We start from the raw sequence: 21,823 nt of genomic DNA, 5'->3' as shown, positions 1-21,823 counted from the left end.
AGACTTATATTTCGATTTTTTTTTTCAAATCGGTGCAACTTAAAATAATAAGTCCTACAAAGACTGATGTATGGATGACTTTATGAAAATTGTCCGAACTTGTGTGTAAAAAAAATGAAAAACAAGTCTTACGTGCTAAAAAAGTAAAACTAAAAAGTCAACTTCTACAAAATGCTTTTAACGAATTTACAGAATTTATAAAATTTGTTAAAAATAAAAGAATTGGTGTACACATGGTCAAAACACTGCGTTATGGAAGATGTTTTTGTTTTAATTCTCGATTTTGTGATTTTCGGTTTTTGATTTTTCTTATTTTTATTTTTGAACATCCTTACATTTTTATTTTTTTTCTGAATATCTGAATATCCGAAAACTTTTTGAAATTTTATGATTATTGATGAAATATATTTATTTTATTTTTTTCATGGAAAATGTTATTTTCCGTGTAATTTTTAGGAGTGTATTCGACTCCATTAAAATATTCAACTACGATTGAATGATTGAGGAAAACAATAAAATATGTAAAATGTAGCGATTCAATACAAAATAATACAAAATAATGACTTCTGAAAGGTGACTAAAACATCAATTTTCCAATGATATTTCAAAAATGTAAATACGCTTTGAAAGACACCTAAAACCATTTTGAGATATACATAACAGTCCGAAATATCAGCCAAAAAAAAAATGTCCACGAAACAAAATAAATAAATAAATAAAAATGCTCAAACTATACCCCGTCTAAAGGCGAGGTTGAGTATTTAGAGGGTTAATAAGAACATTCACCAACTTCATCAAGAACAACCAACAAATCCACCTCATAAAACGATTAAGTTCAATAGGAACACCAAAATAGAAGTGATAGTGATACTATAAATTTAGTCACAGAATCTACCCTAAAAAAAAAAATAAATCGTCTAAATTTTGAACCCACTTTTTTACCATCCTTTCAAGAACGAAATTTTCAAGACTTGGGACCAAGTGAGAATTACAACGCACGAATTAGATTCATGCACCACAACAGAAACACGAGCTCCGGTGGGAATTGAACCCCCTAGATGGGCGCTTCTTTCCTCCAAGCTACGGAGTCACTTGATTAACTCCGTCCCCTGAAGGCTTATTTTCATAATTCAAATCTCAATTTGTCCATCAAGCACGTGTTTCTGTTGTATGCATGAATTTCGAAGCAATCAAACGTTGGAATATTGAAAAAAAAAACAAACTATATATTTCATAAGTTGTGGGTCCTTCGGGAAACTCATAGAGGAATTTGCCTTGGATATTTTTGACGCAACCACAGGATGAATCGTAAAAGAATCTATAGTGTTGATTGATATATAAATTGGAAACAAATGAAAGGAAGAAGTTATGGTGGAATTATCAAAAAAAAAAAAAACTTGCTGAATTCCTGAAAATCTGAATATGTTATTACCAGAAACGAACATCTGGCAAAATCCAGAGAAATTGGTTAGGAACACACCTAGAAGAGTTTTATTTTTAAATAGCTCCTGTTTGAATACTCAAGTATTATTATATTCAGAGATAACTACAATAAATTCTTGAATGACATTTTGCAAAAAAAAAAAAAAAATAGTAACATCACCTATTTGTTGTAAAATATGCGACAACTTGCTGAATTTGTTTTAAGCGTGTTAGTTCTGGTTAAGTGAGACTGCCAATCGGGTGATTTACCTTCTGATTTATGAGCAACTTTGACCTTAGAACAAGGTTAAAGTTTATTCAACAACACGATTGCATTTCCAAGAGCATTGCATTGAACAAATCTGCCTCAACTCGTTATAATAATCAAATGGTTCCCATCGCTTTCATACCGGGAAGCTACTCAGCAATACTGACCTTTACACTACTGTTGTCCGAACCGCACCAGGAGAATCTGAAATGAGATCAAGAGGAAAAGCGAGAAAGAAGTAAGTAAACGTTTTAATAAACTGCTAATCAGATGGACGATTCATCTTGAACGGGAGAAGGTAACTTAGCACGCCGCGTCGGGAGTTTAAACGCATTCGAAGATATCCATTAGGAGAAAAAGTAAATAGACAAACATAGTGAGATGGGGTCAACAGCTGCCCTTCGGCTACGTCATTACTTGGCGGCGGAATACCGAGCTCATCGACGATGAATGAATTCCCCTTTCTGAGGTCCAACGTAGATGTAGTTCAAAACTGGTCGTGGTATTCTCGCGCTGCGTTGGTCGATGGTACGACGGCGCGGCGGTTGGATTCAAATCTAGTAAATCGATATTCTGAGAGAACCGAAGTCGAAATCGTAAATTAATACATGTTCCGAGACGAATAATGGCGTGGTCGGACGACCGTGGTAAACCAACAACGAGCGAGAGAACCGTTACATATCCGGTGACCCGATCGGTGGCTAGCCATTTGCGTCAAGCAAACGTTTCGTAATAATGCCTAGCTGGGAAACTACAATGTTGCACACCGGCTTGTGTCTGCCTTCGAAGACGGTGATAATGTTTAGAACATTGTCAAGTTGCAGCTGTAGTTTGTTTTGATCGCGATCTTTGCACAGCGCACTTGAAGCACTTGTACCAACCTACAACAGTCAGTGGACTGTTTGTGGAGTCGTAAACAACTGGAGAAGTTTGCCAACTATTTGATATGTAGGGTGTTGAAAAAGGGCGGTTCTTACAAACCTAGATCTGTCCGTTTCCGAGAGGTGGGAAACTAGACCAGAGGAAACCAGGGTTGGACCTCTGGCAAGAAATCAGTAGCTTCTGGGATTCGATTCTTTTGGACTTGTTTCCAATTAATTTGTTGCATGTTGTGTTGTGGGACGAAAGTAGATGAAGAATAGATAAAAGGAAAAAGAAGATTCAGAAAGTAGAATTATAAAGATGTTAAATGAAAGAATTATAGAGGGATTTAAGAAATATAAGGAACAAAAGGTAGAAGAACAGAAGAGCAAAGAATAGAAGAAAAGTAGAATTGCAAGATAAAAAGACCATCACCTTCTCCATTTTTTTCAAGAAATTAAATGAAAAAGGGAACAGAAAGATAAAAAGATAGAAGTTTAGATGGATGGAAAGACAGACAGATAGAAGCATTGAAGAATAGCAGTATGGGAATACTGGTTTCGCAGCGCGGTGTCACGAACACTAATGCAAATCTACTGGTTGAAAATATGCCCATTTGATTTTGCCGGGAACAGCTGATTTTTGTTTACTATTTTCAACCAGTAACTCAGGTAGTGTTCGTGACATGCGGAGTGTACGTACACGCAACACCACTAAAAGCAGAAACCACCATAGAAGTTGAGCACAGGCAAACAAACGGATAGAAATAGAAGAATAGAAGGATTGTAAGGTAGGCGAAAAGCCTCCGTCCGACCCTGTATCTATATCTGCTCAAGAGCAAACTCCTAAACGTTAGCTACTGGCCACAAGCTATCGAAGGCTGGTACCTCAGATCTCAAGTGAACCATCTCGGTTGCTGTTCTCGCATGCAACCTAACTCCGTCGGTCGGTAACGCCCACATTGATCCACTTTGAGTTAAAGGCTTGATGGTGCGGCGGTGCGGTGCTAACTTGCGTTTTTGAGTGGCTTTATAAGTTGTTTGGTGCTGCTGCACGTCCATCGAGTGTCTAGCTAGCTGCTCAGTCGACAGATGATTGTTTTTCTATTAGCGAACCTATTATGTCTGCGTTGTACCATACCCAGGTGTGGTTTTGCTACGAACAGGTTGTGCTCCGGCTGACGACGAGACGCGACGCGGATGTTGGTCAAGAGATCTGGAGTTCTTGGCGGCAGCAATAGGTACCTGCCTAGTGGGTCGATGGCAGTCTCCATGACATTCGTCCCACAGACCTCGAATGTGGAAGGAACGGGCGTTGCGATCAAGATTTGACGGTGCGCGAAAATGTGCAAATGGTTTGCCAATTGGCGACAATATCGATCGGGCGACCGGTGCAGGGGTGCGTGATCGAATTTGGTATACCTACTAAACGTGGGATCGTGGATACTTTTAGTGGCTCATGGTCGAGTGGGAGTGAGCGATCAAGATCGAGAAATGTTTTCTTGGGCGATTGGAGCAGAGTCGTAAATGGTATGGTATGTCAAAAGGATTTGGATTTTGTTTCGTGCTGAATCTTAAATTTGCACTCAATCTTCCATAGCAAATATGAGAAGAATGAGGCGTTGGACCAGTATAGCTTTGATTATATGTAAAAAGATTCGGATTGGAGTAGTGTAGGGTAAACTATTGGGCCCATATAGAGTCTAGACCTGTACACTTTTTCAAAAATGTTCTCGGTGATCGCATCACCGTCCCAACGGTGACTCCCAGATCTCCCTTCCTTTCCGTCTAACAAATACCCCAGTCCATGCTGGTTGTGGGGATGCAGAGGTGCTCTCGGTCTTTAGTAGCAACAATCAGCACACTCTAACATTCCTTTCCCTTCCCAACTGACTATAAGGACGTGGCCGGCGTCGTAATTGATCAAAAGTGTATGTGTTTAAATTGTACTTTGAGAATAAGTGGAGTGTCCCAGCCCTTATTCAGCGCAATTGGTACCAGCTCAGATCAACCACGGAAGAGCAACCATTGACATGTATAGTCAGAATTGATCGTTTTATAAAAATATGTATATATTTAAGATGCCTTATCTAATAAGTTGTGTGCATATTTGACACATATTAACTTTAAGATTAATGCTTATTAAAAGTAACAGAAAAAGTAATATATTTTAACTGTTCTTTCGATTCCATTGGAAGCCGATTCATTCGGACATAATCAAATTTGGGAAATCAATTTATTCATGAGACGACAAAATTCAAGGCAAATTGGGGTAAAATGGACTGCTGTTTGTACCCTTCCGTGAACGATTCAATAGCTAATCGATACATCGTATTTGTACATATCGGAAGATCAATGATTTCATGTTTTAAAACCAGTGATATTACAAATCCATACAAAATATGTTATCAGCCAGCAGTTTTTAGGGCAGGGTAGGGTTAAATAGGGAAACGATCTTCCATATACGCGCATAATTATTGTTAGTTTCCAATTGCACCTAACACTAATTTCAGTGTTCCTTAACAGTATCTGTTTCTTAGGGTTCGTTCAAATATTACGTAACGCTGAGGGGGGAGAGAGGGGGTCTAGTACTGTGTTACGCTTCATACAAAATTTCAAAATTTCTTATACAAAAGTTGTTACGTGGGGGAGGGAGGGGGTCTAAAATTGCCAAATTTTGCGTTACTTAATATTTGAATGAACCCTTATAGATGTATTTCAAATCTCTTTTTCTACGAAAATAGGGCAAAATGGGGCAAATTGGACAACTCCCGAAGATGATTCTGGTGATAATAGATTTAGCGCTTTTTGTTTATGCCAAAAAACCAACTTCAAATCGCAAACATTAAAAATCCATTCATAATTAGGTCAAAGTGTGAATTTCCAGCATTTTTTGGGGCATATGGGACAAAATAAGCATTTGAAAGGATCTTTGATGTGTTTTCATAATTGCTATTAACCACTTATAATACATGCAGCAATTTTCAACGATCTGCAGTCGTGTTTGATGTTTGAAAGTACATTTTGATTCTCTTCTTGTATGAAAAAAGGGCAAAATGGACCACTCCCCGTGCCATGCGGTGAGTGAATTTAGCATCAATCGATTTCTCGTATTTTTTTACGTTAGAAATGGTCAACTTCCAGGGCAGAAGAAAATAACTACATAAGATCAAATTTTGCCATTAAAAATGAATAGCTGTATAACAAAATTTGTTATTGGTTTGTTTGGAATAAGAGCTAAAGGAACAAAAATAATAACTGGATTTGTATCGGAAATTAACTCAATAATTACTAATTTTATCATTATAAGAACAAACCAAGGAGAAAATATTTTGAAGTGTCAAATAACTGAATCAGTTATTATCGAGTTATTGAGAACAAAGTATGTACAAAATAAGTTATTTCAAAAAAGATCATCGTAATTGTGAATTTTGTTCTTATGATTGGGAAAAAAAACTGTGTTTTGAGTTCAGAATTTTATCCTTGGTATGATCTCATAATAACAAAAATAGTTATCATTCTGTTATTTTCCGGTACAAAGTCAGTTATTATTTTTTTCCTTTTAGCTCTTATCCCCAACAAATTAAAAACAAGTTTTGCCATTTAGCTATTAATTTTTAATGGCAATATTTGATCTTTTCATGTTATTCTCTCTGACAACACGTGCCTCTAGAGCCGACCTACTGATACCTGATACCTGACAACATATAAAAATACCAAGTGACTCATAAATGATAGAATAGTATGATTGCAAAATATGCCATTGAGATTTTATTTTACTTGGGTTTTTCAGAAGAACATATTTTGTCATGATTGCATATTTTGCCATTATTTAGTTATTTATTGTTATTCAATAAAAATTCAGACATAACACATTTTGCAATGATAATATCTTTTGTTTTTAGCGAGTTATTTAGTGTTATTCATAATAACTAAAGAATGGTAAAATGAGATATGATGACAAAACTTGATATTTTTTTGTCTTTGGTTTGTACCTCTACCCGGGTTCACGTACCGAAACCAGTGGCGTTAGAAGATCCGTTCTTGGGTCGATTTTGTGATAAACAAAATAAAATATTTTTTTGGTATTCCGATAGTTTAAGGATACCACAAGGTCTTTTAGTAATGTTTTTGTTTTGGGTATGCGCTATCAGTTGAGCCGTGGGACTGTTCACCCGAGCAAAGGCGGATAACAAAATGATAACAAGTTCTGTTACCTGGTTATCATTCGTTTGATAATTGAGTTTGTTATCATTTAGGTTGAATTAAGAGCCAACATAACAAAAATGATAACTCATATTTACTTCTCGAATACCAAAATGATAAAAATTTAAGTTATCATTGAGTTCAAGTTGATAACTTATTGTGTTATACAATATTTTGTTCAACATTAAATTTAGTTATCAACATGAAAAAATACAGCTGATTGATAACTAGTTTTGTTATCAATTAGTTATCATTCAGTGATATTTTATCGACAAAAATAGTTAAAATCTACTTTACCGACATCATCACCTATTGAAAAAAGTTTCTTATAATTTACAACCAATGTTTTCAACTATTGCGCCCAGGCGGGTCTCGAACCCTGATCGAGTGATTGTCGGTTGCAGCCGATAGCCCCTATACCAACGAGACTCATTGAGAGTGAGAGTAATAAAAGGCTACGCTTTCGAACTGCAGTCGCATTGAAGGTGGAAAGCGGAATCTATTTTTAGATTCGAGGTTCATCAGACTCTCAGTTTTGGGAAAGCTTTGAAATATGCGTATGGAAACACATAACATATTTTGTTATCATTTAGTATTTTTGTGTTATCGCGATAGACCAAAATTATCGATAACTAAATTTGTTATCATCTGGTTATCAGCAATTGAAAAAGATGATAACAAAAATAACAAATTGATAACACCGATAACACAGTTTATTATCAAAGTGATATCACTTTGCTATCCGCCTTTGCTCGGGCATAGTCACTGAAACCTCTATACACCCGAGCAGAGGAGAATATCAAAATAATAACTACGGAATCACACAACTTGTTTTATATCTTGTTTTGTTATTATTTTCTTATCAAGACATTACGTTTCCATACCATATTTTGTTTGGCAATCTTATTTTGTTATGATCAAGCTCTTGGTATACATTCGTTAAATAACATTCCAATAATATGTTTGATTGCAAGCCAAGCTTAGTTATGATTGTATAATTGAGAGTGTACAAATATTTTATCAACAATAGCACAACAATAACCAATTTTTATTTTCACATCATTCGAGAATTCCGTTGTTTAGAGCGGATGAGGAGCGTGTGCGTATTCTCTCATCAGTACCTCTTTCATTTCTTTCTGGCATTACATTTTAGCTGATACAGAGCCAACTTCTCACCTTGGGAGTTTTAGTACTTGGGCAATTATGACCAGATTTTCTGTCCCTCGTATTGAATGACAAATATAGGGTGCTTCAAGCACTCGATCTAACCTCACTTTTTATGTCATAGACCTATTACTTTGTTACTTACTTTGTTATGAGTTTGATATTATACCTAAATTTGCCTTTGGATTATTATCAATAGCTTTTAAAGTTCAAAATTTGTTTTTTTAAAATATTTTCCAAATTAACAGTTATTAAGCTGTTATTGTAACTTACAAAATATGTTATTGAATTGGTCTTCCAGAAACATTTTTTTATTATGCCATTTGTTATTTTGCCGCCTATGACAGGCAAGTTTATAACATAACATCACAGACAAACAGACGTAACACTCTTCAAAACGGCTTGGCACATGCATTTAACGTTCAATTCAAATTTCATTTGATTTGCGCGATTGTTCCACTAGATGCGCTAGTGTTCGATCACTTTGACGTTCGCCAGTGTACACGTTGCTGAATGATGCAAACAAAAATTACAGGCAATTTCTGTAGTTGTGTGCGTGTCAGAAAAACGTCAAATCGAAATCCATCATGGCTGACAGTGTCGCGCGCGGTTCTACCAACAGGTGGCAGTGTGCTCATGAAAATGACACCGGGCAAAAGTTTTTGATGAATTTCCTCTAAGAGTTACGTCTGTTTGTCTGTGATAACATGTTTTGCTAATAACACAAAAATATCTGATTTTGTTACTCAGTTATTTTGCCAAAATAACACATTTTCTTATGCTTTTGTTATTCCCTTCTGCTCGGACAGAAAAACACGTTTTACAGAAATTGTTATAAGGTACACCGGGGCAAGTTGAAACGGGTGGGGCAAGATGAAACAGCGGGTTAAAATGATGCTTTCTAATGATGATAAACAGTTTGATCGCCATAACACATAGTTTTTGATTCAAACAATCTTTAAGCGAAGGAAACATTTCTAAATTGTATTGAAATCTATTTCAAAACTTCGTGTTTTATCTTGCCCCACCCGTTTCAACTTGCCCCGGTGTACCTTAAACTTGATAATTGGTACTCTTTTTTCATGTTCTCAAGCCGTTTTACACATTTATTATTGCAAGACGTTGAAAGAGAATTTTTAAAAACATGTCTGTCTACATATTTTTACAAAAACTCGAACTTTTCCTTATTTTAACGTACTACATATATAACCTCCTAAATAAAATAAAAAAATACTACTTTTTTTATTTTTACAATGTATGCATTTTCCGCATAGGCTCAAAAATTTTCTAAAATATTGCCGAAGACAGCTTATCAATCGGACAAATTTGTAGGACAAAAGATCAATGGGTCAAAAGGTTCAAGCGTCAAAAAGTCGAAGGGTAAAAAAGTCGAAAGGTCGAAATTAACCCTCTTATACCCAACCCCACCTTCAGACGGGGTATAGTTTGAGCATTTTTGAAATTTTGGTTTCGTGGACAATCATTTTTTTTTATCTTTTTGGCTGATATTATTATGACCTTCGACTTTTTGACCATCGACAAAATAACGAAGGTCAAAAGGCCCAAGGTCATAAGGTGGACGGTCAAAAGGTCGAAATAAAAAATAACTAGCACAAAAAGTCGAAAGTAGAAAATACAAGAGGTCAAAAGGTCGAAAACTCGACAGGTCAAAATGATAAAATAACTGGGACAAAAGGTACAAAGGTTGAAAGTCGAAGAGCCAAAAGGTCGAAAGGAAGAAGGTTGAAAGGTCAAAAGCTCGAAAGCTGTAGTTAGTAATGCTACAGAAAGGACCAGGATTTGTTAGGTACGAGAAGCGGATTTCGAATTTATTTAAGAACCTGCAGCGCGATGATGTAACGTCATAAATATTTTCGCATTCCGTCATTCGACTTTTTGACCACTTGTCCTTTTGACATTTTGTCCTACTTATTTTCTTATTTTTTAGACACTTTATTGATGATAGTAAAATTGAGGTGACCCAAATAATTATTCAGGATTTTAGGAGCGTTACAGAAATTTTTATGGGCGCTCAATAGAGTTTTACGGGGTTTCAGAGGGTCCCAGGGGCTTTTCAGAAATGATCAAGGGGTTTCAGTGGTGTTCCAGGGGGTTCCTTAGAGTTTCAGGAGTGTTCCAGGAGTTTCGATAGGCCTCAGAGGCGTTCCATGTGGTTTCAAGGTTGTTCCAATGTGTCCAAGCGAGCGGATTTCAGTGCGTTCGAGGAGTATTCCAGAGAGTTTCAATGGCACCCCAGGGAGTTTCAAGAAATGCCAAGAGGCGATCCGGGAGTGTTCCAGGGAGATTAAGAGGCGTTCCCTAGGGCATTCAATGGGGCTTCAGGGACGTTTTCAGAGGGTTTCAGGGACGTTTTTCATGTGTTTGTTTGGATGTTGTTTCAATTATTCCAGCAGCTTTCAGAGGCTTCAGGAGCATCCCAGGGGGTTTCAAGAGGTTTCGGTTGCGTTTCAGTAGGTTTTAGGGTTGTTTTATGGGGTTTCAAGGACGTATCAGGGTTTTCCAGCGGGTTTCAGGAAGTTGCAGAGGTTATCAGAGGGTTTCAGGGGCGTTTCATGGAGTTTTAGAGTTGTTTCAAGGAGTTCCAGAGGGTTCCAGAGACGTTCCAGGGCTGTTGACGTTTTCTCATCCAACCCAAACAACACACATGTCATATAAGAGTTACGGAAGCGCAAGTTTTGATTGTATAGAAATAAATTTTACGTAATTCTAACACAATGTTAAAATTACGTCATATTAACTTTTACATAACCAAAACATGCACTGTAGTATCTTTTATATGACATGTGTGTTGGCTTGGGAATCGTTTCAGTGACTTTTTTAAATTTCTTTTTATTAGTTACTTTTAACATATGCTAATTCTTCAGACGTTCCGGAGACGTTACAGTATTTCAGGAGGTTTCAGGAGTTTTCAGGAGCGTTCCAAGAGTTTTCAGAGATTCCAGGGGCGTTTCAGGGAACTCCTGGGGAATTCCACATGGTTTCAGGGGGTCCCAGGTGCGTTCCAAGGTGTTTCTTCGGGCTCCACGGGGTTTCAGGAGCGTTTCAGGTGCTTTCATAGGATTTCAGGGACGTTCTAGGAAGTTTCAAGAGTGTTCTAGGGGTTTCACGGGACCGCAGAGGCGTTCCAGCAGCGTTCAAAGTGGTTCAGAGGCGTTTAATGAGGTTTCAAGGAGTTTCAGGGTGTTCCAGTGCATTTCAGGGAGTTCTTGGGTTGTTTCAGGGGATTTAAGGCGTTTCAGGGGCGTTACAGGGGTTTTAGAGGCGTAGGATTTCAGGAACATGTCAGGGATTTTCATGGGGCTTCAAGAGTGTTCCTGAGAATATATATTTTATAGTTTCAAGGAATTATAAACGGGAAAACAAAATAATAAAAAAACGGTACCAATCGTTTAATTCAAATTCAATCGGCGAATTACCCTAATAAATCAAGAAAATGGCAACTAAAAGCAATACCATTATAAAAATATCAGAAGACGATGGGAGCAGTAATACGACTACTTATCAAAAAGACGAAAAGATCATAACGCTAAATCTTAAAACACAGTCAGCTAATCTAATTAACCCGCGAGGTACCAGAACGGCACACATTTGTCAAATGACACACATCTCTTCAACTGACCGTCACGAAACCACGAACGGAACGTGCCACAGGCAACAAACGGTTCCACCCGAACGATCTCGCGCGTCGCCTTACAATTTATTGTGTCAATTTCCTACGCTCAATTTTTTCGCTCACATCATACCACATCATCGATCCCAGCCTTGCCAGCTGAGCACAGCAAAAAAAACCTTTTCAAATGAATAGTTGCAGTTTCTCCGCTGGGTGACGGTAAATATCGCATCACGTTGCAATACGATCCTGCGACGACGATGACGGTGGGCCCACAACGACCTTACAAAAGCGTTTGCTTTGAGGCTTTGAAGAGCAAAAGAAATAACCGCGCAACTAAAAGGCGATTGAATCGAATTGTTTTTAAGAAGATAGGGCACCGCAAGTACCCTCTAGCCTAGTCCTAGTGGAGGTTAGATGAACAAACGAACGAACGGACCCCGGCCAACGATTCGGCCGGCATGAATGGGTAAAGTGCAATATAAGACCCCCATTATGAGACCACGAGCCACCACCAGAACTTCGCCGACTCGTTAAGGCCAACAGCGGACGCGCGACGCGACGTATTTGCCTTGCTAATATCTTTGCGTGTAATCAATTTCTCACGAGTTGTTATTATATTTGTCTGACCGGCTGCGGCTGAGGCGGCGACCACGCGGGGATGGTGTGTATGATCTGTTGGTTGGTTGATATAGCAGTTAAAAAAAATAGCAGAACGTGTCGATGGAACTAATTGTGTTGAATGCTCTCTATGATTGATTTGGACTCGGTGATTTTGCTACACACGGCCAATAATGGGGACAGGATGTATTTAATTTGACGCCGAAGTTAATTCTCAATTATGGTCGGCTTGTTAAATTCGGACGGCATGCAATTCGATCACTATAGTGTTAACGCAGCAAGCATGTGGAATGGAGGCCATTGTGGTCTTTGTTTTGTGAAGGATTTGCATGGACAGAGTTTTTGCACAGTTGCATAATACTATGTGTTCGAATAATAAGCCGTATCGATGAATTAGCAAGGTATCTTACGAAAGCTATTTCTTACAGCATGCTTTTAAGATTCTATAGACTTGCAAGTCACGCTATGGAATATACTTTTGTGTAAAAATATTGTTAAGATTGTTTGTGTTGGATGTAACTGCGGTATTTTAAATGAACTATTGGTGAGCTCGTTTCCTACTAATTATGTCTTGTGTTTTCTGAAAATTGTATGAAAATAAATAATTTTTGTACCTTGTACCGAGTACCCTCTAAAAGTCCAATACTGATTACACTCATTCTATTTTTTGTACATCATCCCATGTTATACATTACACATATCATATGTATGACGCTACTAATATCATTTTTCATGACTAAATGGTAGAAATGACGTTCCTGCAAGTCACCGGTAGTTCAAATTGAATTTCTTTGGTTGCCCTTTTGCAGTTGATCCTTGTCGTCAGAAACTTTTGGGACTTGCTTTGGTAATCTCTTTGTCAATTCATTCGATAATTTCTTTGTAAACTTATTCGGTCATTCCATTGAAATTTCACAGACTTATTCTTTAAGATAGACATTTTCTATCAGAATTAGTGAAAAAGTTACAAAAGATTCAAAGGGAATTGTAGATTTCCTAAAGAATTAAGAGAAATGCCCAAAAAGATTTGCCGAAGGGTATTTCAAGAAAAATTTCCAAAGACTACTCTGTAAAGTTCTTCTAAAATTGCCGAGATAATGTCCAATCAAATTGCCTGAGAAGTTGGAAAAGGAGTTTCAAAGAAATGTGTGCCAGAAGAAATCCTAAAAGAATAGCTAAAAGTATTCATAAAAAATAACTTCATCACTTTCTAATAACATTGCCGAAACTTTCTAAAAAAGTTTCGGAAAACATTTTAGAAGAAATTACACTAGTTTACAGCATTTTTGAACTCGGTAAGCTGATGATCATTTTTGGCGTAGAATCATGCCATAAATTCGAAAACGTGAAGGAAAAAAAAATACAGTAGAGCGAAAATTTTTTCGACATTCCGTACAGAATTGATGATTTGAAATCGATTTTTGTTCTATTTTTAAGCAAAGTCGCTCACTTCACACATCACATTCTCCGTAATCAATGCTCCGATTGAGCTGATTTTTTTACTGAAACTCGTCCACATATGATATGTCAAATACGTTGAGAAAGATTTTTAAAATTGTTTTTTTTTTATTGAAAACTTACTTCATATATTTTTGGAAACTTTGCGTAAGATCGTCCCAAAAACTCGCCAATAAATTGAATTTCATCAATCTAACGCAAAACCTTTATTCAGATGATCGAATGGTATTGTATTCGGCTTTTAATTTATGGAAAAAGATTTGAAATTGGTTAAACAAAACGCAAGATATTCGAATTTTAGTAAATACCATATTTTAAAAAATTGCAAAACTTGATATTGCGAAACTCAAAAAAACTACTCTACTTAAAATTTTTTGAAGGTCGGTTTCTAAATCAGCGCTAAATTATGCTTCAAAAATTTTGGTCGTTTGCAAAAATTCACGGCTTTCGTTTTATTTTGTAAACTAGTGTTATCAAATAAACTTCCAAACAAAATGCAGAGGAGTTTCCGAAGGAAGTTCAAAATGTATAATCAAATAATACTTGTGAATATTGCCAAAAAAGTTTCAAATTGAGTTACTGAAGGAGTGCAGAAAGCAATTACCGAAGGTATTATTTTAAAAATAAAAACCCTGAGGAAAGCATTCTAAAAAAAGGTTGAAAAATTTCTAAAGAATTCAACGAATAACATTTGAAACTTTTGCAGAGAAACTGCTCAACGAATTTCCAATAAAAAATCTCAATGGATTTTCCGAAGGAATTTCTGAAGAAATTTTCGAAGGAATTGCCCAAGGATTTCTGAAAAAAAAATGCAGAAAATTTTTTAGGCATTACCGACAGGAAGCTGCTAAGAAATTGCTGGAGGAATCTCTAAAGAAACTGTCCAAGGATTTCCCAACATTATTGCCAAAACAATTGCTATGTTACTGTATAAAGAATTGTTGAAGGAACATAAAAAAAAATATAAAATTATAAAACGAGTGTGTGACGAAACTCATAAACAAATTTTCGAAGAAATTTTTGATGAAATTTCCAAAGCGATTACCAAATAACTTCCCAAACGAATTGCTAAGACAATCAACAAAAAAAAAAGCCCCAAAAGATATACTTGTGAAATTGTCCAAGGAATTACCAGAGTAATTTCTAAGAATGCTGCGGAAGAGATTCGGAGGTTTTCTTCAGAAATTCCAAAAATAATAGGCAGAGAAATTCGCAAAAGTTTTCCAAAGGAGTTGTCCAAGAAGTTTTTAAATCGAAATTGCCGAAAAAGTTCTCAAAGCAATTTTAAAGGATGAGCCGAAATTTTTTTTTTAAGTTTTATTTTTTATTTTTTCTTCAAGAAGCTTCCAAAGAATATTCCGAGACCAATACCAAATACATTTCCGAAAAATTCTCAATTGAATTGCATGACAAAATGCTTAGAAATTACCTATGAATTAACATAGGACAGGCCAATGTAATTGCCGAAGAAACTTAAAATAAACTGTTGGGAACGACTGTTGGTATTACGAAATTTGTTTTTTCGGCTGTGCAGTCTTGAATGAAAGCGTTGATTCCACTTCGCTCCGTCAAATGCGTCAGAGAGCTTTTAGCTGCCGGCAGTTGCATGATGGGAAAGTTAACCAGAATCATCAAGAATTTCCAAAAGTCAATACTAAACGTGGAAATCAAGGACACCTTCCACCGCTTAAAATCCCTCCAACATCAGTTATGTAACCTCAAACAGCAAATTATGGAACGAACCGATCAACACACCTACGCAGAATTCTTCTTTACGCAAGAGTTCGCATATCACAACAACTTCCATCGACGACAGGAGAACATCAAACGGAAGTTCTCTCGGATGGTCAACAGTACCTGTAGCTTCAACGTCAACACGATACCAACGATCAACGATCGGGCCATACTCAACGTCATGCAAAAGACGGTCCCCACGGAAGCGATGATACTCCTCAGCCTTGGCCCCAAATTCTCCCTTCCATATACCACGCTCTTCCAAGTTCCAGTTTTCCACTTGATAGCCGACGTAGAGAACATTCTTTCAACAGCACGTGATCACGAAACTGCAAATCAAACTAGAGCGCAGATCGTGAACATGATTCAGAACTACATCAACAGGACTAAAAGAGTTAGTAACACTGACTCTCTAACGCAGTTCTGCAAAAAAGCCATATCCAGCACTAGGCAATTCATCAAGAACAATCCCGACGTTCTCATCATGGAAGCGGACAAAGGAAATAGAACAGTCATAATGGACCTACAGGACTACAACATGAAAATGCGCAGCCTGGTAGAGAACACCACCATCTATGAGGAAGTAAAGAGGGATCCAACTACGAAATACCAAAAGGACAAGAACAACATCGTCAGAAGACTACTGGATCTAACACTCATTGACAATAGAACCAGATACAAGTTGACGAATAATGCGGCGGTGTGCCCAAGAATATATGGACAGCCAAAAGCACACAAACCAGGCCTACCGTTGAGACCAGTGGTGCCCAACGTCACAGCTCCCACGTATGAGCTGTCAAAGTACATCGCCAATATACTACAGAAGGCATTCAGCAGCAGCTTCAACATTAAAGACTCATATGCATTCTGTGAGTACGTCAATGGTCTACAAGTACCTCCAGATCACCTAATTGTCTCCTTCGACGTGATATCACTATTCACGAACGTTCCGATCGACTTAGTGAGACAGGGAATCATCTCAATGTGGACAGACATAAAAAAGCACACCAATATCAATCTAGATTTCTTCATTGAGATCGTAGAGTTCTGCGTTGATGCCAGCTACTTTTGCTTCCGAGGGAAATTTTATCACCAAAAGTTTGGTACAGCTATGGGGAGTCCGCTGTCACCAATTCTCGCGGACATAGTGTTAGAAAACCTAATGTTATGGGCTGCGAGAACAGCAAACATTCCTCCGGAATTAATCAAGAAATATGTAGATGATACATTCATCATCCCACATAAAAACCAGATAGAGACAACACTCCACATCTTCAATAGATACAACACACATTTGCAGTTCACATGTGAGATCGAGAAAGACAACAAACTAGCATTCTTGGACACGATGGTGATCAGGGCCGAGAACAACACTCTTAAAACTGATTGGTATGCGAAGCCAATTTCATCTGGGCGGTTGCTGAATTTCTATGCCTTCCAGCCGTACGACCAGAAAATAGGAGTTGCGACCAATTTCATAGATAGAGTGCGAGCATTCAGCAAAGCCAAAACAAAACACGAACAAGATCAGCTCATACTACAACGGCTACAGGATAACAACTACCCATAGCCTCTGATTAACAGATTGCTCCATCGTCAACTTCCGCCCCCACAACCCGTTCCAGCTTTATCTTCACCTACAACAACCGATACGGAGCCGATCCAATACCGATTGATTCCGTATGTATACACTATTTCATCTATGATCAGCAAAACCTTGCAAAACAACATCCCATCGATCAGAGTCACAACACGAAGTACCAACACCAACCAGAAGCTATACCTCAACCCCAAAGATCCAGTCCCACAATCGCACAAGTATAACATTATGTACGAAATACCCTGCCAAAACTGCCGTTCCTGTTACGTGGGGATGACCACCAACAGCCTCCAGAAGAGACTGTCTGGACACCAGTCCACTATCAACTCTCTGGACAACAAACTGCAACAAGGACACCAATAGGGGCTGTCCATAAACCACGTGGTCATGAGGGGGGCGGGGGGTTCGGCCAATGACCGTTTGATATGGACAAATAAAAATTTTTGTATGGACTAATGACCACGCGGGGGGGGGGGGGGGGGGTGGTTGAAAAGTCCCAAAAAAATGACCACGTGGTTTATGGACAGCCCCATACCATGAACCAGAAATCCAACACCTCAAGGGCCGTACTGCTCTCGTGGAGCACTGCATCGACCACCAACACAGATTCGACCTAACAAACACAAGAATAGTAGATCACACGTTCAAGAGATCGACACTCCCGATTCTCGAAATGTGTCATATAGCAACAAATCCACACACCATCAATAGACGCACAGATACAGACAATCTAAACAGATCATATAGCAATATTATACACACACTGCGAAAACCTGTCAGAGATCTCCCTCAAACCAGCCATAGCAATAACAACATTCCATCCTCTCTCGATGTACAATAGCATTCGGTCATCATCTACACCCGATCCAAACCTAGCTACTTCCAAAAAAACTAGTGTTCCGCCGACAGAATTAGACCATACGCATACAAGATTCGCACCAAACCACCCCCACATGATATGCGTAAGACATTAATAGCTCTATCTTGATTAATCTCACTTTAAGTACCAACCCCTTGTATAACAATAGACCATCCAACCAGCTGTAACCCTCTCAAAACTGACACACCGAAACAAGATTTTCATTTTTTGACCAAAGTTGATTAGAATCGAGTAAGTAATTTGTGAGGTCCCAAAATTGTATAGTTATAAAATTTAAATGTTATTTTAATAAAACAGGCCCTGAAGAAGGTCCGATCCAAGGACCGAAACGTCGGCGAGATTAAGTAGAATCAACGCTTTCATTAAAGACTGCACAGCCGAAAAAACAAATTTCTTAAAAAAAACGCTGAGAAAATTCTCAAAGGAATCATCGAGATAATCTTTAGAGAATTTCCAAAGAAATTAACGATGGAATACCTTAGACAATTTTCAAAGAAATCACTGCAAGAAAGTAATTGCCGAAAGAGTTACCAAGAAATATGGATGAAGCTCTCTTAAGAGTTGAAGAAGTCCAAAGAATCGAATCAGAAAACAAAATTTTGTGTCCTCTCGCAGTTTTGTTCGTTCTTGTCGCTCTTGTATTTTTTGTAGCTGCTGTTGCTTTTCTGTTTGTTTTTGTTGCTGTTGCTTTGATTGCTTTTATCGCTTTTATTTATTTTGTTTTTTTTGTCGCTCTCATCGCTCTTGTTGTTGTTCATGACACTCGCAACGCGCTCATCGTTTTTATTTTGCTCTTGTCAGTCTTGTCACTCTTATCGCTACTGGCAATATTGTCACAATTTCTGTCAATCTTATCGCTTTTGTTTTGCATGTAAATCTTTTCTCTTTAAGCACTTTTATCGCCTTTAAGTTTTGGTTTTGTTCTTGTGACACTTATCGCTTTTATCGTTCTTGACACTTTCGTCCTTTTATTGCTCATGTAACTTTTTTTTTTCACTGTAGTCACCATTTAAATTTCTTTCCCTTTTCTGCTTTTGTTGTTCTTGTCGCTCTTATCGCCCTTGTCGTTTTTTACTCTTCTTACATCCATAAGAAGGGTATAAATACCGCTCGAAAACCCGACTTCCGCAGGGCCGAGTCTCAAATACCCATCAACTAAGCACGACGAACTGAGCAAATGTCTATGTATGTGTGTGTGCTTATGTTACAAAAAAAAGTCACGCACGTTTCTCAGCCGTCTGACATCCGATTTGGATTCTCTTAGCTCCAAATGAAAGCTACAACATCTTAGTAGAACCCTATTGAATTTTATTACGATCGGACATTTGGTTACCGAGATATCTTTCAAATAGTAATTGGAAGTAATACAGGTTAGCTTTTTGACAGATTTTTGACCAAGTGCATCATAATAAATATCTTAGCCGTCTGTCAACCGATTTGAGTTCTCTTGGCAGCAAATGAAAGCTACAACATCCTAGTAGAACGCTCAGACATTTTATTTCGATTGGACATTCCCAAGTAACACACATGTTATATTAAAGTTACGACAGCGCAGGTTTCGGTTGTATAGAAGTATATTTTACGTTATTTCAACACAATGTTAGAATTACGTAAAATAAACTTCTATACAACCAAAACTTGCGCTGTCGTAACTCTATTATAACATGTGTGTTGCTTGGGTTTGGTTACAGAGATATCTTTCGAAGAGTACTTGGGATTTATACAACTAAACTTTTTGAGAGTTTTGACCAATTGTATCATAATAAATATCTCAGTCGTCTGTCAACCGTTGTTGGTTCTCCTGGCACCAAATGAAAGCTACAATATTCTAGTACAACCCTATACAATTTCATTAGGATTGGACATTTGGTTACCGAGATATCCTTGAAAGAGTACTTGGGAGTAATACAGGCTAACTTTTTGAGAGATTTTTGACCAAGTGTATCATAATAAATATCTCAGCCGTCTGTCAACCAATTTGGGTTCTCTTAGCACCAAATGAAAGCTACAATATCCTTGTTAAAGGTCCTGAATTATTATTTCGATTCAATACTTGATTACTTAGATATCTTTCGAAGAGTATTTCAATAAATTCCCTTTTTGCCTTTCTCGTACACCAAGTGTACTGGAAAGGCTATATGTTCACTCCAAAAATGACTTTTTGATAGGAGGCTCGGAGGGTCGAGTCACATATACCAATCAACTCAGCTCGACGAATTGAGGTGATGTCTGTATGTGTGTATGTATGTGTGTATGTATGTGTGTGTGTATGTGTGTGTGTGTACAAAAAAACTCACATCACTTTTTGGCAGTAAACTTCAACCGATTTAAATGACCGACGGTTTATTCGACGCGGAATCTGGTCTCATTGTTTCCTATTGAAAATGGCTCGGATCGGTCCAGCCGTTCCGGAGTTATGGCCATTTAGGTGTTCCGGAACGGTACCCCAGGAAGGGACCAGATATGAAAATGCATCAAACCTATGCATGCGACACATCAAACCACGGCATTTTCGATAACCTAATGAGCGGTAAGCAGAAAAATAGTCTAAGACCATATCTGAACCGGTAGTGTTCCGGAACCGGTTCCGGGTGTCCCGCCGGAAGTGGCAAATATCAAAGTGAACCAAACCCATGCATGAGACACATCAAACCACGACATTTTCGATAACCTGATGAGCGACAAGCAGGAAAATAGTCTCAGACCATATCTGAACCGGTAGTGTTCCCGAACCGGTTCTGGGCGTCCCGCTGGGGCCAAATATACAATTGTACCAAGCCCATGCATGCGGCACATCAAACCACGGCATTTTCGATGACCTGATGGATAATGAGCAGGAGAATCATCTCAGACCATATCTGAACCGGTAGTGTTCCGGAACCGGTTCTAGGCGTCCCGCTGGAAGTGGCCAAATATACCACTGAACCAAACCCATACATGCGACACATCAAACCACAGCATTTTCGATGACCTGATGGACAATGAGCAGGAAAACCATCTCAGACCATATCTGAACCAGTAGTGTTCCGGAACCCGTTCCGGGGTTCCCGCCGAAGTGGTTAAATCTGAAAGAGAAACAAACCCGTACATGCGTCACATCAAATAGCGGCTTTTTAGATTACCTAATGAACGGCCAGCAAGTGTTTCGGAATCGGTTTTGAGTGGCCGGAAGAGGCCAAATGTAAAAGTAAACCAAAGCCAGGCATGTGACACATCAAATCGTGGCTTTTGCGATAACCTGATGAACAGTTAGCTAGAAAATAGCCTTACGTCACACTAAAGACAACTGGTAGTGTTCCGGAATTGGTTCTGAGAGTCCCATCGAAATTGTCAAACCCTGCATGTGACACCTTCAATTTGCAGCGTTTTTGGTTAACCGATTAGCAGTTGACAAGACAATAATGTTAGGCCATATTTGGTTCAGCCGGTAGTTACCCGGAATTAGATCCGGGTAGTAAAATGTAAAATTTAACCAAACCCATGGATACGGTACATGAAATCACGACCAGTCTTGCAAACATTCGACACTTTTCACTATTTCACATTTCGTTGTCGCAGTCGGGTGTCAGTCGGCTTTGTTACATTCGTTCGCTATCGTTACCTCTTACCTACACACAACACGAGCAGTAGAACGAAGATCAATAAACATAAGAAAGGGTCAAATCAATGTCATCTGACACGATGACATGTGTGTAATTCTAGGTTTACGCATAGATTTTTAGCCAATTCCGATTATGAATGTTACTATTAGTTTATTATTGCATGTTGCATTGATAACGACACTCAGATGGGCAACATAGCTCTTATTATGGAAGAAGACAGGAATAACAAAAGCCGAACCGTCTCCCGAAGCCGCTATCGTGGTGAAGTGCATTCGTTTGACATTTTTGTTTCGAACAGTAGTTTGATTGCTTGTGTTGCGAATGTCGGAGACAAAGGAGGCCGAATATCGACGAAAAGGTTCAAATGACTGAGATCT

At 38.2% G+C, this 21,823-nt stretch overlaps 1 protein-coding gene across 1 annotated transcript in view; it reads right to left on the bottom strand.

Annotated features, from left to right (window-relative positions):
- Nucleotides 1-21,823, bottom strand: part of LOC109410775 (mucin-3A) — a 619,568-nt gene that overhangs the window by 231,220 nt on the left and 366,525 nt on the right. Inside the window, exon 4 of the mRNA XM_062853232.1 lies at nucleotides 1,858-1,894. The gene's annotated coding sequence lies outside the window, so the exon portion shown is untranslated. The remainder of the gene's footprint in view (nucleotides 1-1,857; nucleotides 1,895-21,823) is intronic.

This window comes from Aedes albopictus, chromosome 2, assembly GCF_035046485.1.
Source record: "Aedes albopictus strain Foshan chromosome 2, AalbF5, whole genome shotgun sequence".
NCBI classification, from domain to species: domain Eukaryota; kingdom Metazoa; phylum Arthropoda; class Insecta; order Diptera; family Culicidae; genus Aedes; species Aedes albopictus.
Note: the sequence above shows the minus strand (reverse complement) of the source record. Positions and strands in the feature narration are given on the sequence as shown.